The 18,369-nt window shown below is 40.4% G+C and overlaps 1 protein-coding gene across 1 annotated transcript in view; it reads right to left on the bottom strand.

Annotated features, from left to right (window-relative positions):
- Positions 1-6,130, bottom strand: part of LOC120880914 (plasminogen activator inhibitor 2-like) — a 42,259-nt gene extending 36,129 nt beyond the window's left edge. The window contains exon 1 of the mRNA XM_040264331.1: positions 6,040-6,130. The gene's annotated coding sequence lies outside the window, so the exon portion shown is untranslated. The remainder of the gene's footprint in view (positions 1-6,039) is intronic.
- Positions 6,131-18,369: the final 12,239 nt, after the last annotated feature.

The raw sequence follows: 18,369 nt of genomic DNA, 5'->3' as shown, positions 1-18,369 counted from the left end.
CTGAGCGACTGAACTGAAGTGACCTAGTACACACACATGCATAAAATCATATCATCTACAAACAGTGATAGTTTTACTTATGATTTTTCAATTTAGTTTCTTTTTATTTCTTTTTCTTCTCTGATTGCCATGACTAGATCTTCCAAAACTATGCTGAATAAAAATGGTGAGAATGGACATCATTGTCCTGTTTCTGATCTTAAAGGAAATTCCTTTAAATTTTCACCATTGAGAATGATGCTTGCTTTGAGTTTGTTGTATATGAGCTTAATCATGTTTAGGTAAGTTCTATCTATGTCCACTTATTGGAGCAGTTTGTTCTGTTCTGTTTTTATCTTAAAAGGTTGCTGAATGTTGTCAAAAAGCTCTTTTTTTCTCATCTACTCAGATAATCACACTGCTTTTATCCTTCAATTTGTTAATGTGTTGTATCACAATGTTTGATTTGTAGGTAGAGAAAAAGCCTTGTGTCCCTAAGATAAAGACCACTTGATCATGGTGTCTGTTCCTTTTAATGTATTGTTGGATTTGGTTTTCTAGTATTTTGTTGAGGTTTCTGTGTTTATGTTCATCACAGTTATTAGACTGTAATTTCTTTTAGGGGGTAACTTCTGCAATTTTGATATCAAGGTGATGGTGGCATTTAGATTGAGTTTGGAAGTATCCCTTCAATGGCAAATTTTTGGAGTCATTTCAGAAATATTGGTATTAACTCTTCTCTAAATTGGTAGAATTCACCTATGAAACCAACTTGCCCTGGACTTTTATTTTTGGGGGAGTTTTAAAATTATTGATTCAGTTTCCTTACTGGTAATTTGTCTGTTCATGTTTTCTATTTCTTATTGCTTTAGTACTGGGGTATTACACATTTCTAAGAATTTTTCCATTTCTTCTAGACTTTCTATTTGATTGGTGTGTAGTTCATTGCAGTGGTCTCTATAGTCCACTGAATTTCTGTGTAATCTGTTTTACCTTCTCCTCTTCCATTACTGATTATATTCTATGGGCCCTCCTCCATTTTTTTTTTTTTGTTTGTTTTGATTAGTCTGGTTTAACGTTTGTGAATTCTGTTTAAGCTTTTAATTTTTAGGAGTTTATGAAAAGTGAGCATATTGCTTTAGTGCCCAGGAGGTATTTTTTTATAATGCCAGATAACATTCATTAGATGATTTTAATGTTTATATATTTCTTCTCTCTGTAGCCTACTGTTCTTCATTTTTATATGTGGAGCTTATAGAAACTGACATCTATATTTGATAATGCAAAATCTTTTATAAATTTCAAAAATTTACCATTTCCTTTATATCAATATTTTTCAATTCATTCCTTTTATGTGTATCAGAAATATTTAGTGTGTTGCTGTGTGATGCACATATGTTGTGTTCCATCAGGCCTACTGCAGTATCGGGCACCTGATAAGTACTTGGATGACTGAACAGTTTGTGTAGTTGGCTGAGTTCACATATTATTGACTTATACACAAGGAAGAAATGTAATATGAAATGCTGAGATAAAATTTTGCACTTTTCTGGAATTACCATAGACAGAAAGTTGAGGAGATCATAAAGAACATAATTGGCAGATATTTCTTTTAATTATAAGTACTCTACAGTAAATAATTAGTCATTTTGTGAATTCTGAAAATTATTAAAAAATCATCACTGTCATAATGATTTAGACATGATATATCATATCAATATATAAAGGAATTATTTATTTATAAATATATATAAATAATATTATATAAATAAATATTAAATTCTTTATATAGTAAATATTTATTATATAAAAGACAATATATAAAGAATTATTGTGAATCTTTTAGAAATAAAAGTCGCTATTCTACATGTACAAAATATATCAGTGAATAAAAAAAGACAAATTACACTTAGAATTTAGCTGAGGGGAATAAATAGAATGCATTAAAAAGAAGGTAATTCTAAGGCCTTCCTGCCCCTTCATGGGTCATAGCCTTGTCGTGGAAATGGGTCTTGCATAACTTAGTGGAACTATGAGCCACGACATGCAGGGCCACCCAAAATGGACAGGTCATTTGAAATGTTCTGGCAAAATGTGACCCACTGAAGGAGGAAATGGGAAACCATGCCAATGGAGAAGGCGATGGCAGCCCACTACAGTACGCTTGCCTGGCAAATCCCATGCACGGAGGAGCCTGGTGGGCTGCAGTCCATAGGGTCTCGAAGAGTTGGACATGACTGAGCAACTTCACTTTCACTTTTCACTTTCCACTTTCATGCATTGGAGAAGGAAATGGCAACCCACTCTACTGTTCTTGCCTGGAGAATCCCAGGGATGTGGGAGCCTGGTAGGCTGTTGTCTATGGGGTCACACAGAGTCAGACACAACTGAAGTGACTTAGCAGCAGTAGCAGTAGCAATCTTGCTGCCAGAACCCCATAAGCAGTATGAAAAAGCAAAAATATATGACACTGGAAGACGAGTCCCTCAGATCAGATAGTGTCCAATATACTACTTGGGAAGAGCAGAGGGCAATTACTTTTAGCTCCACAAGGAGTGAAACAGCTGGGCAAAAGCCTAACAACATTAAAAATGCTGACATTAAATTTAAAAAATGTTTCCATGAACGAAAGCTATGAGGAATGTAGACAGCATATTAATAAACAGAGACATCTCTTTGCCAACAAAGTTCCGTACAGTCAACGCTAGAATTTTTCTGGGAGAAATATCAATAACCTTATATATGCAGATGAAACCACCCTTATGGTGAAAAGAAAAGAGGTACTAAGGAGCCTCTTAATGAAGGTGAAAGAGATGAGTGAAAAATTTGGCTTAAAACTTAACATTCTAAAAATGAAGATCATGGCATACACACCATCACATCACTGCAAATAGATCAGAAACAATGGAAATAGTGACAGACTTTATCTCCTTGGGTTCCAAAATCACTGCAGGTATTGACTGCAGCCATGAACTTAAAAGAAAACTTGCTCCTTGAAAGAAAAGCTCTGACAAACCTAGACAGCATATTAAAAAGCAAAGACATATGTGGCTTATAAAGGTTCATATAGTCAAAGCTATGCTTTTACCAGTAGTCATGTGTGGATGTCAGAACTGGATGATAAAGAAGCCTGAGTGTTGAAGAATGGATGCTTTTGAACTGTAATGTTGGAGAAGACTCCTGAGAGTCCCTTGGACTGTATGATAAAACAAGTCAATCCTAAAGGAAATCAACTCTGAACATTCATGGGAAGGACTGATGCCGAAGCTGAGGCTCCAGTACTTTGGCCACCTGATGCGAAGAACTGACTCATTGTAAGAGAACTTGATGTTGGGAAAGATTGAAGACTGAAGGAGAAGGGGATGACGGAGAATGAGACGGTTGGATGGCATCACTGCCTCGAAGGACATGAGTTTCAGCAAGCTCTGAGAGTTGGTGATGGACAGGGAAGCCTGGCTTGCTGCAGTCCCTGGGGTCGCAAAGAGTTGGACCTGACTGAGCAACTGAACTGTTGAAAAATTAGTGATATTGAGCATCTTTACATATTTTTAGTGGCCATCTATATGTCTTCTTTTGAGGAATGTTTATTTAGATCATCAGTCCTTTTTTGCCCTACATGTACTCTTTGTATGTGTTAGAAATTAATATCTTATCAATCACTTTATTTACAAATATTTTCTAGCACTCTCTGGTTTGTTTTTTCAATTTGTTTATGATTTCCTTTGCTTTGCAAAAGATTTTAAATTTAATTAGGTCCCATTTGCCTGTTTTCTTTTTTCTTTTATTTTCATTACTCTAGGAGACATATATAAATGTATATATTGCTGCAATGTATATTCTACCTATGTTTTACTCTAAGAGCTTTATTGTATATAGCCTTATACATAGATCTTTGATCTAATTTGAATTTATTTTTATATATGATATTAGAGAATATTCTAATTTTTTTCTTTTACATACAGTTGTCCAGTTTTCCCAGCACCACTTGTTGATGATACTGTCTTTTATCCACTGTATAGTCTTGCCTTCTTTGTCATAGATTAATTGGCAATAAGTATGTGGGTTTATTTCTGGGTTCCCATCCTGTGTTATTGATCTATATGTTTGTTTTTGTGCCAGTGTTATATAGTTTTGATTACTCTGGCTTTGTAGCATAGTTGGAAGTCAGCAAGCTTGATTCCTTCAGCCCATTTTTCTCTCTCAATATTGATTTGTTTACTTGAGGTCTTTTTTATTTTAAAACAAATTGTTAAAAAAATTTGTTCTAGTTTTGAAAAAAAATCTCATTAGTAATTTGGTAGAGATCTCTTTGAATCTGTAGATTACTTTGGGTAGTACAATCATTTTGACAGTATTGATTCTTCTAATTAAAAATCATGTTATATTTTTCCATCTGTATCATTTTTGATTTCTTTCATCAGTATCTTAGAATTTTCTGAGTATCAATCTTTTGCCTCATTAGATAAGGTTTTCCTAGGTATTTTTTTTTCTTTTGGATGTGATAGCAAATAGAATAGTTACCTTAATTTTGTTCTGATTTTTCATTTTTAGTGGATAGGAATGCAAGAAAAATCTTTGTATTAATTCTGTATCCTGAAACTTTACTAAATTCATTGATTAGCTCTTTTAGTTTTATGAAAGTGTCTTTAGAATTTTCTACGTATGGTATTAAGTTTCCCCTGTGGTGCTAGTGCTAAAGAGCCTGCCTGCCAGTGTAGGTGATATAAGAGAGATGGTTCAGTACCTATGTTGGGAACATCCCTTGGAGAAGGGTTTAGTAATCCACACCAATATTTTGCTTGGAGAATCCCATGGATGTGGGAGACTGGCGGGATACAGTCCACGGGGTCATAAAAAGTCAGACATGACTGAAGTGATCTAGTATACACACATGTATAATATCATGTCATTTACATACAGTGATAGTTTTACTTATTATTTTTCAATTTGGACTCTTTTTATTCCTTTTTCTTCTCTGATTGCCATGACTAGAACTTCCAAAACTCTTCTGAAACAAAATGGTGAGAATGGACTTCATTGTCTTGCACCTGATCTAATAGGAAATTCCTTTAAATTTACACAATTGAAAATGGTGCTTTTTTATTATGATGACTGACTACTCTTGCTGAGGCATGGGGGAGGAGTGACCCCAGGGTCCCCCATGGCCCAGCAAGAGGCAGAGTACCTACTCTTGAAGGGGCATGCAGAAGGCTGTGCCCCAGGGTCCCCCATGGCCCAGCAAGAGGCAAGAGTGTCTATGAAGTTGTCAGAAACTCAGAGAAAACTGCCATAGAAAATCACATTTAATTTCCATCTAAAATAAGACACAAATGGACTTATCTATGAAAGAGAGAGACCCATAAATCCAGAAACAAACAGATGCCTGTGTGTGGACTTCCTTATATCTCAGATGGTAAAGATTCTGCCTGCAGTGTGGGAAATTCAGGTTCGATCCCTGGGTAAGGAAGATACCCTGGAGAAGGAAATGACAATTCACTCCAGTATTCTTGACTGGAGAATCCCAGGGACAGAGGAGCCTGGTGGACTACATTCCATGGGGTCACAGAGTCAGACATGACTAAGTGACTAACATACACACACACAAAAGATGCCTATGGGGATTTGGTTGTGCTGTCTTGCCAGATTGAAGTAGAAATTAAGAAATAAAAATCACTATATATAATTTAAGAAAAATAATAGAATACCACGTGCAGCAGAGAGAAATACAGCCAAGATTTTGCAGTAACTTTAAGTAGTATATAGCCATGAAAATATTGAATCATGCTCTTGTACCCCAAAGCAAATAGAGTAATGTGAATCAACTGTACCTCATTTGAAAAAGAAAGAGTGGATGGATGGCTACAAATACAAGAAATAATCAAGAGTGAAGGTTTGCAAAAATAAAAGTGGGAAAAGTTTAGGAATAGAAACTCCCATCAAGAAATTAATTTGGATTGGATTACTAAAAAATTTCCATTGGTTCATCCACTAGAAAGCACAATATAGAGGACCTTTAAAAGATGAAACATGGAAGTGCCTGAGGAAACAGCAATTGCATACCTGGTCATACAATCAGGAAAAAGAAAGGTTTTCGAAGACAAGGGTACCCATGCCATCCCCATTGGATCAGTTTCCAAAGGAAGGCCACAGCTGCAACCTAAGTGGACAAGGACACAGAAATGAATAAAGAAAATGGGTTCTATACACATAATGGTATAGGAATCAGCAAACAGGAAGAATGAAACAATACCATGTTCAGGCACCAGCAAGAAGGTAGAGGTGATCATAGCAAGTGAAGTAAGAGAGACAGGGAGCGACAAATAGAACATGATCTCACTTATAAGTAGAATCTAAAAATGGATACATAGGAGCTCTTTGAGCCAAGATAAACAGTTCACAGACTTAGAAAAAACTCATCTCTCTTACTGTTAGCAGAGAAGAAAGGGGTTGGGCATATAGAAATACGCTACTTGTCTAACGTGTACACTACTGTTTAGAAAATAAGCCCCAAAGACCTACTGGGTAACACTAGGAATAATACTCCACTATCTGTCATAATCTATACAGGACCAGTCCCTGAAATACAGCATATAGACATCAATGTGTTAGTGAATCAAGTGACTACGAATTAAAAAAAACAAACTGGCTTGTAATTCACCTATACACTCAAGTTCAAATAACTAGAAAAACACAATAAATATAGAAACATATGCTGACTCTATTCCCCTCATCCCATAGTTACCTTGGCTGGTATCATATCTCTGGAGACTGGGTAGGCTTGAGTCCCAGGCTGGATTGATTGCTTTAGGGCTCAGGGTTCTGGGAGGATGTGGCAGGCAATATGATCCCACAATGTTCCTGGAGTATCTCTTGCCCTCTGCAGGAGCCCTCAATCTTCAGTACAGGTGAAGTAAATGAAGAGATTTGAATTAACGTAGACACACATATATATCCAATAGATGATCCAAAACGACGTACTGAATAGCAGGTGGAAGTTTACTGAACACACTGTGATCACCTAGATGGGAATAAGAACTTGAAAGAGAATAGATAAATGTTCATTTATAAATGTATCAAGTTCCTGTACAACTGAAACGCACATAAAATCAGAAATCACTTATATTCCAATATAAAATCACACTGAAATGTTTTAGAAAAGGCAGAGGAACCAGAGATCAAATTGCCAACATTTGCTGGATCACAGAAAAAGCAACAGAGTTCCAGAAAAACATCTATTTCTGCTTTGTTGACTATGCCAAAGCCTTTGACTGTGTGGATCACAATAAACTGTGGAAAATTCTGAAAGAGATAGGAATACCAGACCACCTGACCTGCCTCTTGAGAAACCTATATGCAGGTCAGGAAGCAACAGTTAGAACTGGACATGGAACAACAGACTGGTTCCAAATAGGAAAAGGAGTATGTCAAGGCTGTATATTGTCACCCTGCTTATTTAACTTATATGTAGAGTACATCATGAGAAACACTGTACTGGAAGAAGCACAACCTGAAATCCAGATTGCGGGGAGAAATATCAATCACCTCAGATATGCAGATGACACCACCCTTATGGCAGAAAGTGAAGAGGAACTAAAGAGCCTTTTGATGAAAGTGCAAGAGGAGAGTGAAAAGTTGGCTTAAAGCTCAACATTCAGCAAACTAAGATCATGGCATCTGGTTCCATCATTTCATGGCAAATAGATGGGGAAACAGTGGATGACTTTGTTTTTTGGGGGTCCAAATTACTGGGGATGGTGATTGTAGCCATGAAATTAAAAGACACTTACTCTTTGGAAGGAAAGTTATGACCAACCTAGATAGCATATTCAAAAGCAGAGACATTACTTTGTCAACAAAGGCCTGTGTTATGCACCGCGTCCGTATCTCCAAACTGACCGAGAGAACAAGTCCACCACAGTAATGCAAAGGCAAGAAGGGAATTTATTTCTAGCGCGCTAGGGCCCAAGTCTCATCCCACACAGTGGAATCCGACAAGAGCCCCGAACAAAGGAGCATGGCTGTTTATATTCAGGCAGTTCTTTGTCTCAGTTACAGGGGTAGCTGGTGTCCCATGATTGGCTAGGCAGGATGAACACACATCCTGTCTCTTTTTGGTTGGTGTGTGAGGAGTTTTCCTAATTTGGTCAAGGAATGCTCTGTTAGGGAAACATGACTCAGGTCTTGAGCCTAATATACCTTGCTGAGCCTGTCATGGCCGAAGTTTGGCTCCTAACAGTCTGTCTAGTCAAAGCTATGCTTTTTCCAATAGCTTTGTATGGATGTGAGGGTTGGACTGTGAAGAAAGCTGAGTGCTGAAGAATGGTTTTTGAACAATTGGTGTTGAAGAAGACTCTTGAGAGTCCCTTGGACTGCAAAGAGATCCAACCAGTCCATCCTAAAGGAGATCAGTCCTGGGTGTTCATTGGAAGGACTCATGTTGAAGCTGAAACTCCAATAGTTTGGCGACCTGATGCAAAGAGCTGATTCATTTGAAAAGACCCCGATGCTAGGAAAGATTGAGGGCGGGAGGAGAAGGGGACGACAGACGATGAGATGGTTGGATGGCATCACCGACTCAATGGACATGAGTTTGGATAAACTCTGGGAGTTAAGCATGGCTGAGAGGAGCTAATCCACGTCCGAGGTCAGGGGCAGTGGCCTAGAGTGCCAGGCTGCGACGGTGCAGGAACGGCCAAGAGGAGCAACCCTGTGTCTGAGGTCAGGGGCGGCGGCTGAGAGGAGCTACCCTGCGTCTGAGGTCAGTGGCGGCCGGGAGGAGACACCCGGTGTCAGAGGTCAGGGTGGAGGCCAGGAGGAGCTACCCCACGTCTGAGGCCAGTGGTGGCCAGGAGGAGACACCCCGCGTCCAAGATCAGGGGCGGCCAGGAGAAGCCACCTGGCGCCCAAGGTCAGGGCTGGTGACGTTGAGGAGCAACCCGGAGCCCGAGGCCAGGGGCTGCAGCTGGGAGGAGTCTCCCACGCCGGAGGCCAGGGCCAGTGGCTGGGAGGAGCAACCCAAGGAGTGGTGGCTGGGCAGGCAAAGGAGGGCCTAGAGGAGCTATACCACATTGAAGGTGAGGAACGGTGGCAGTGAGGAGATACCCCTCGTCCAAGGTAGGGAACAGCGGCTGTGCTTTGCTGGAGCAGCTGTGAAGAGATACCCCATGCCAAGGTAAGAGAAACCCAAGTAAGATGGTAAGTGTTGCAAGAGGGCATCAGAGAGCAGACACATTGAAACCATACTCACAGAAAACTAGTCAATCTAATCACACTAGGACCACAGCCTTGTCTAACTCAATGAAACCAAGCCATGCCTGCGGGGCAACCCAAGACGGGTGGGTCATGGTGGAGAGGCCTGACAGAATGTGGTCCACTGGAAAAGGGAATGGCAAGCCACTTCAGTATTCTTGCCTTGAGAACCCCATGAACGGTAGGAAAAGGCAAAATGATAGGATACCAAAAGAGGACCTCCCCAGGTCATTAGGTGCCCAATATGCTACTGGAGATCAGTGGAGAAATAACTCCAGAAAGAATGAAGGGATGGAGCCAAAGCAAAAACAATACCCAGTTGTGGATGTGACTGGTGATAGAAGCAAGGTCGGATACTGTAAAGAGCAATATTGCATAGGAACCTGGAATGTCAGGTCCATGAATCAAGGCAAATGGGAAGTGGTCAAACAAGAGATGGCAAAGGTGAATGTCGACATTCTAGGAATCAGCGAACTAAAATGGACTGGAATGGGTGAATTTAACTCAGATGACCATTACATCTACTACTGCAGGCAGGAATCCCTCAGAAGAAATGGAGTAGCCATCATGGTCAACAGAAGAGTCCAAAATGCAGTACTTGGATGCAATCTCAAAAATGACAGAATGATCTCTGTTCATCTCCAAGGCAAACCATTCAATATCACAGTAATCCAAGTCTATGCCCCAACCAGTAACGCTGAAGAAACTGAAGTTCAATGGTTTTATGAAGACCAGAAGATCTTTTAGAACTAACACCCAAAAAAGATGTCCTTTTCATTATAGGGGACTGGAATGCAAAAGTAGGAAGTCAAGAAACACCTGGAGTAACAGGCAAATTTGGCCTTGGAATGCTAAATGAAGCAGGGCAAAGACTAATAGAGTTTTGCCAAGAAAATGCACTGGTCATAGCAAACACCCTCTTCCAACAACACAAGAGAAGACTCTACACATGGACATCACCAGATGGTCAACACCAAAATCAGATTGATTATATTCTCTGCAGCCAAAGATAGAGAAGCTCTATACAGTCAACAAAAACAAGACCAGGAGCTGACTGTGGCTGAGATCATGAACTCCTTATTGCCAAATTCAGACTTAAATTGAAGAAAGTAGGGAAAACCGCTAGACCATTCAGGTATGACCTAAATCAAATTCTTTATGATTATACAGTGGTCTTAGGTCTTAAGTCACTCAGTCATGTCCGACTCTTTGTGACCCCATGGACTGTAGCCCATCAGGCTCCTCAGTCCATGGGATTTTCCAGGCAAGAGTGCTGGAGTGGATTGCCATTTCCTTCTCCGGGGGAGCTTCCCGACCCAGGATTTGAACCTGGGTCTCCCGCATTGCAGGCAGACGCTTTACCGTCTGAGCCACCAGGGAAGCCCATTTATACAGTGGAAGTGAGAAATAGATTTAAGGATCTAGATCTGATAGATAGAGTGCCTGATGAACTATGGAATGAGGTTTGTGACATTGTACAGGAGACAGGGATCAAGACCATCCCCATGGAAAAGAAATGCAAAAAAGCAAAATGGCTGTCTAGACAGGCCTTACAAATAGCTGTGAAAAGAAGGGAAGTGAAAAGCAAAGGAGAAAAGGAAAGATATAAGCATCTGAATACAGAGTTCCAAAGAATAGCAAGAAGAGATAAGAAAGCCTTCTTCAGCAATCGATGCAAAGAGATAGAGGAAAAGAACAGAATGGGAAAGACTAGAGATCTCTTCAAGAAAATTAGGGATACCAAGGGAACATTTCATGCAAAGATGGGCTCGATAAAGGACAGAAATTGTATGGACCTAACAGAAGCAGAAGATATTAAGAAGAGGTGGCAAGAATACACAGAAGAGGTGGCAAGAATACACGGAAGAACTGTACAAAAAAGATCTTCACGACCCAGTTAATCACGATGATGTGATTACTAATCTAGAGCCAGACATCTTGGAATGTGAAGTCAAGTGGGCCTTAGAAAGCATCACAATGAACAAAGCTAGTGGAGGTGATGCAATTCCAGTTGAGCTGTTTCAAATCCTGAAAGATGATGCTGTGAAAGTGCTGCACTCAATATGCCAGCAAATTTGGAAAACTCAGCAGTGGCCACAGGACTGGAAAAGGTCAGTTTTCATTCCAATCCCAAAGAAAGGCAATGCCACAGAATGCTCAAACTACTGCACAATTGCACTCATCTCACATGCTAGTAATGTTCAAAAGTCTCCAAGCCAGACTTCAGCAATACGTAAACTGTGAACTTCCTGATGTTCAAACTGGTTTTAGAAAGGGCAGAGGAACCAGAGATCAAATAGCCAACATCCGCTGGATCATCGAAAAAGCAAGAGTTCCAGATAAACATCTATTTCTGCTTTCTTGACTATGCCAAAGCCTTTGACTGTGTGGATCACAAGAAACTTTGGAAAATTCTGAAAGAGATGGGAATACCAGACCACAATAAACTATGGAAAATTCTGAAAGAGATGGGAATGCCTCTTGAGAAAGCTATATGCAGGTCAGGAAGCAGCAGTTAGAACTGGACATGGAACAACAGACTGGTTCCAAATAGGAAAAGGAGTACATCAAGGCTGTATATTGCCACCCTGCTTATTTAACTTATATGCAGAGTACATCATGAGAAATGCTGGACTGGAAGAAACACAAGCTGAAATCAAGCCTGCCGGGAGAAATATCAATCACCTCAGATATGCAGATGACACCACCCTTATGGCAGAAACTGAAGAGGAACTAAAAAGCCTCTTGATGAAAGTGAAAGAGGAGCATGAAAAAGTTGGCTTAAAGCTCAACATTCAGAAAACAAAGATCATGGCATCTGGTCCCATCACTTCATGGAAAATAGATGGGGAAACAGTAGAAACAGTGTCAGACTTTATGTGTTTGGTCTCCAAAATCACTGCAGATGGTGACTGCAGCCGTGAAATTAAAAGACGCTTACTCCTTGGAAGAAAAGTTATGACCAACCTAGATAGTATATTCAAAAGCAGAGACATTACTTTGCTGACTAAAGTCCGTCTAGTCAAGGCTATGTATGGTTTTTCCTGTGGTCATGTATGGATGTGAGAGTTGGACTGTGAAGAAGGCTGAGCGCCGAAGAATTGATGCGTTTGAACTGTGATGTTGGAGAAGACTCTTGAGAGTTCCCTGGACTGTAAGGAGATCCAACCAGTCCATTCTGAAGGAGATCAACCCTGGGATTTCTTTGGAAGGAATGATGCTAAAGCTGAAACTCCAGTACTTTGGACACCTCATGCGAAGAGTTAACTCATTGGAAAAGACTCTGATGCTGGGCTGGATTGGGGGCAGAAGGAGAAGGGGACAACAGAGGATGAGATGGCTGGATGGCATCATGGACTCGATGGACGTGAGTCTGAGTGAACTCTGGGAGATGGCGATGGACAGGGAGGCCTGACGTGCTGCGATTCATGGGGTTGCAAATAGTCTGACACGACTGAGTAACTGAACTGAACTGAACTGGAAGGGTTCCCAAGCTCTATTTCTGTGAAACATGGGCTACAAAGTTGCCAAGTGTTGTTATTGTTTAGGCAGACATCTTCATGTCTAGGTTTGATGGGAGTTTTATTTTTCTGGCCACTTGACCCAGTGTTTTGTCATTTACAAAGCACTTATTGCTTGATTCCAATTACACAGGAAACCACCTTTCTTACTGCAATGAACTAGAATCAAATAAACCTGGTTGTCATCGAAAGGAACACAAGTAAAAACATTATCCTGAATGTGCACCTTAATCAATAGACACACAAAGTAGTGATTCAAAGCATTACAGAAAAATTAAAGATGGGAAACACATACACTTTGTAAATAAGAGGTTTGAGCATCTGTTAATAATCTAGATTCTTAAGTAAATGCAGAAGAAAGTGAGGGTGCAAGCAGAGAACTCGGGAGAGCAGACTGGAATAGGACAACTCACCTCTGATATTGGGAGCTTGCTTCCTGGGTCTTCTGGAGAAGTTGTCTCCTGGATGTGTCGTCATCTTTGTTGGTGTTCTGGAATTAGGTTTATGGCCCCCGAAAAACCAGCTATAAACTTCTTGAGGGGCCTGGCTTGAGGTCTCTGGACCCTTTAACTTTAAAGCTGTATGCTCACTCCTGCTAAAACTGGAGGAGGCAAGTTTTGAGTAGAGACCAAGAGTAGCTTTGGTGACAGCTGGAGGCATTTTGAGAAGAAGCTGCAGAAATTCAGACCATGAAGACCAAGGTACATCCCAACAGATCTTAGCAAGACACTCCGAATTTATGAGAGTATGGAGAAAATACAACTAGATTTTTTTTTTTGCCTTGAGAAAAGTTGAGAAAGTGAAAGTGTAGTCGCTTAGTCCTGTTTGACTCTTTGCAAACCCATGGACTGTAGCCCTCCAGGCAAGACTACTGGTGTGGGTTGCTATTTGTAAAATTTTAATGAGCTATAATTAATAATTTATGCAAATTTCCACAATGTAAGCATGTTATGATTAAGCATGACTTTAAATGTGATTGACCCTTACTGTCATATATCGGAAAGTCCTGGCTACCTCCTGGGCTATACGAATGTGAAATTTAAAGCCTAACTTCAGAAGATATTTGAAGCAGTATCAACTTTCCCTACTCAAAGAAAAAGAAACAAATTTATTTAAACAGTCTATCAATCTGATTGCCAGAGTGTGTTAAAGGCCAAGAGAAGAGTGTTCTAGAGCAATCCTGGGGGCTTTCTGGTGGCTCTGTGGTAAAGAATCCACCTGCCAGTGTAGGAGATATGAGTTCGATCCCTGGTCCAGGAAGATCCCACATGCTGTAGAGCAACTCAGCCAGTGCCACAACTATTGAGCTGGTGCTCTGGAGCCCTGGAGCCATGACAAGAGAAGCCACAATGCACCACAGCTAGAAAAAAAGCCCACCCAGCAATGAAGACCCAGCACAGCCATAAACAAATAAAGAAAAATTTTTAAAAGATTCTGTACTGTACTATAGGTTCTCATTAATTATCTATTTTATTCTTAGCATCAGTAGTGTGTATATGCCAATCCAAATCTCCCAAATCATCCCACCTCTCTGTCCCCCTTGGTGACCTAAATGAGAAGTAAATCCAAACAAAGAGGGGATATAGTTATACATATACATTCAGCTGTATGTATAACTATATCTTTTTTTTTTAATTTTTAATCCCCTCTGTTTTTGAAATCTGCAAATTTTTATGTTTGCTATACAGTAGAAATGAACAGAACACTGTAAGGCAAGTATACTCCAAGAAATTAAAAAAAAAAAAAACAAACAGAGATTCTGGTCTCATGCACCATTCAAACTTTACCTTAAAAACAGATCTCTCTCTCCAAAATGAATGAGTCAGGTGAAAGCAGAATTTGCCTTGAACCTGCTAAAATATTTTAGGTGGCTTGTACAGTCACATAAGAAAACACTTGTGAGTTTCTATATTGCACCAAAACAGTATGTCAAGGATTCAGGATGGTTCAGTATCTCAGGCAACGATTTGTTATGTAAACAAACATCTGATGAGGAGACAGACGTTCCTGTGGTTCCAAGGAACAAACTACTTATTCTTCAGAGTCTGTCATTTAGGAATCACCCTGTTGGGAAGGCCTCGGTCAAGACAGTGTCTGAACTGACTTTCTATGTGGCCTTGAATATCTCATCTGCAAGTCACACACTTGTCTGACACGGAGTTCATCACAACCTGCCAACACAGTCACGTTCTCAAGCTTCCTCGAATTACTCGTACAAATGTCCTCCCAGTTTATACTTACAACGTGTGGTTTCTGAGTGTAGAGAGGATGAAGTCTGACTAACAAAACTGCATTTTCAAAACTTTCAGTTCAGCTCAGTTGCTCAGTCATGTCCAACTCTTTGCAACCCCATGAATCGCAGCACACCAGGCCTCCCTGTCCATCACAAACTTTAAATGTTATTATAATATAAATGACATTGAAAATGTGTCACTGGTGATATCTTGCTCCATTATACTGGATAAGAACTAAAAGTGTGCCAGTCACTTTAATCGTGCAACTCTTTGCTACTACGTGGACAGTAGCCCACCAGGCTCCTCTATCCATGGAATTCTCCAGGAAAGAATACTGGAGTGGGTAGCCATTCCATTTTCCACGGGATCTTCTCAATTCAAGGATCAATCATCAGTGAATCAAATCAAAACCTACTGTGCACCTTTTATTGGCACTAAAGAATGTTGCTTTTGCTTATAAGGTCTAAGGACTTCTTCACGACACTTTTATGTTTGAGTGTCATTTTTCCCCAATGCTGCAGCCTTCACCATACCTGACCTCAAGAGAAACCACTTTACGCAGGCTAACCTGCTCAGGTTTCCTCTCTGCCTAGCTGCCCTGGGCCCGGAACTACCCACCTTTGTTTCCCTCCTGCATCCCACATGGGAGAACAAAACATCTGGAGTGGAGACTCCACAAGTGGAAATTACCACAGGAGCCAGTGCTGGGGCAGGAAAGCCTTAACTGTAATTTATGAGTTGCCAGAGGCTCAGGAGAGACAACCTGTGTTAAAATATCCAGAAGGGATGTAATGATGGGGGGTGACACTTACAAGATTGTAGGGTTTTCCCTGAGGAGCTCAACTAGGTCACCAGCTCCTCACATAAAATATCAGTGAGAAAACTCTTTATGCTTCAACAGAGAGAGCACTCTGTTCTTCTTAATAAGGCTGCACTTGGGGAATCCTAGGAATGAGATGGAGAAGGCAATGGCACCCCACTCCAGTACTCTTGCCTGGAAAAACCCATGGACGGAGGAGCCTGGTAGGCTGCAGTCCATGGGGTCGCTAAGATTTGGACACGACTGAGTGACTTCACTTTCACTTTTCACTTACATGCATTGGAGATGGAAATGGCAACCCACTCCAGTATTCTTGCCTGGAGAATCCCAGGGACGGGGGAGCCTCGTGGGCTGCCTTCTATGGGGTCACACAGAGTCGGACGTGACTGAAGCGACTTAGCAGCAGCAGCAGCAGCAGCAGGAATGAGAACCTAACCCACCTGGGGATCATCAGAGCCGAACCGAAGGAGCAGAGAGAAAGAAACAAATGAAATATATGAAATAATTTATCATTGTTCAGTCACTAAGTCGTGTCTGACTCTTTGGAATCCCATGGACAACAACTTTCCTGTCTTTCACCGTCTCCTGGATGGTGCAGGAGTTTCTCTTGCTCAAACTCATGTTCACTCAGTCACTGATGCCATCCGACCACCTTTGTTATCCCTTCTTCTCCTGCCTTCAATCTTTCCCAGTATCAGGGTCTTTTCTAATGAGCTGGCCCTTTGCATCAGGTGACCAAAGTATTGGAGCTCCAGCATCAGTCCTTCCAGTGAATACTCAAGGCTGATTTCCTTCAGGATTGACTGGCTTGATCTGTTTGCTGTCCAAGGGACTCTCAAGAGTCTTCTCTAGCACCACAGTTTGAAAGCATCACTCATTCAGTGCTCAGCCTTCTTTATGGTCCAACTCTCACATCCATATAAAACTACTGGAAAACCCATAGCTTGACTAGATGCAGCCCTGTCAGCAAAGAGATGTCTCTACTTTTTAATATACTGGCTAGCTTTGTCATAGTTTTTCTTTCAAGGAGCAAATGTCTTTTAATTTTCAAGGTGCAGTAACCATGAAATGGTGAGTTTTGAATGTTGAGTTTTAAGCCAGCTTTTCTCATTCTTCTCTTTCACTCTCCATCAAGATGCTCTTTAGTTTCTCTTTGCTTTATGCCATTAGAATGGTATCATCTGCATATCTGAGACTGCTAATATTTCTCCTAGTAATCTTAATTCCAGTTTGTGACTCATCCAGTACAGCATTTCACATGATGTACTCTGCATATAAGTTAAATAACTAGGGTGACAATATCCAGCCTTGATATACTCCTTTCCCAATTAGGAACCAGTTCACTGTTTCATGTCTGGTTCTAACTGCTGCTTCTTGACCTGCATGAAAGTCTCTCAGGAGGCAGGTAAGATGGTCTTATATTCCTATCTCTTCAAGAACTTTCCACAGTTTGTTATTATTCATACAATCAAAGGCTTTAGCATAGTTAATGAAACAGAAGTAGATGTTTTTCTGGAATTCTCTTTCTTTTTCTATGATCCTATAGATGCTAACAATTTGACCTCTGGCTCCTCTGCCTTTTCTAAATTCAGCTTGTACATCTGGAATTTATTGGTTTACATACTGCTGAAGCCCAGCTTGAAGGAGTTTGAGGATTAGCTTGCTAGCATGTGAAATAAACAGTTGTCCAGTAGTTTGAACATTCTTTGGCATTGCCTTTCTTTGGGATTTGAGTGAAAGCTGACCTTTTCCACCTCTATGGCCACTGCTGAATTTTCCAAATTTGCTGGCACACTGAGTGCAGCATTTGTATGACATCCTCGTTTTTAGGGTTATGAAACAATATTGGCTGGAATTTTATGCTCAACCTACATAAGACCAAAGACAAACAAGAAATCCTGAGAGACACCAGAGCGGGGGAAACAAAAACAAAGCAACTTGTCTGGTGCTGAAATAACTTCCTAGGTCCAAGGTGGAGCTGCTCCTGCCTAGGGTGCCATGGCAGCAAATTGAAACTACATGATTTTTGTGTCTCTGGACATGTTCCTCTTGACCAGAAACACTGCATATCCAGTCAGTCAATCCCCAAAGGCCAAGCTAGTTCTGGGCTCTACACTTATTACCTTCTCCTTTTCATCTAAACAAGATTAACTATGTTGCCCAGCCAATCAGAAATTTTCTATTCATCTCCATTTTGTTCTTCATTCTTTCTTAGAAAAGCTTCTTGCCTTCTCCTGCATTTTGCAATTTTCCAAATGGAGACTTTTTGCTTCATGAAGGGTTAAAGTTTGTTTGTATTTCCTGAATTTTCTTTAATCATTCTCTAACACCCTAGAGGAACAAAGCTAAGGATTACATTTCATTTCTCAGAATCCATGAAAGCAAGAAGAGAGTCCAATATTTAGTGTTGAGAAAAAAATGACCAACTTAGAATTCTATATCCTGCAAAATTGTCTATCAAAGATGAAGGAGAAGTGTAGACTTTTTCAGACACACAAAAACTGAGTGAATTCATTGCCTTGGCAGAAATGGTAAAAGTAAGTTGTTTAGAGAAGGAAAATAATAA

Source organism: Oryx dammah, unplaced genomic scaffold (assembly GCF_014754425.2).
Source record: "Oryx dammah isolate SB20612 unplaced genomic scaffold, SCBI_Odam_1.1 HiC_scaffold_22, whole genome shotgun sequence".
In the NCBI taxonomy this organism is placed as follows: Eukaryota; Metazoa; Chordata; class Mammalia; order Artiodactyla; family Bovidae; genus Oryx; species Oryx dammah.
The sequence above is the reverse complement of the archived record's forward strand: the minus strand, read 5'-3'. Positions and strand labels throughout refer to the sequence as shown.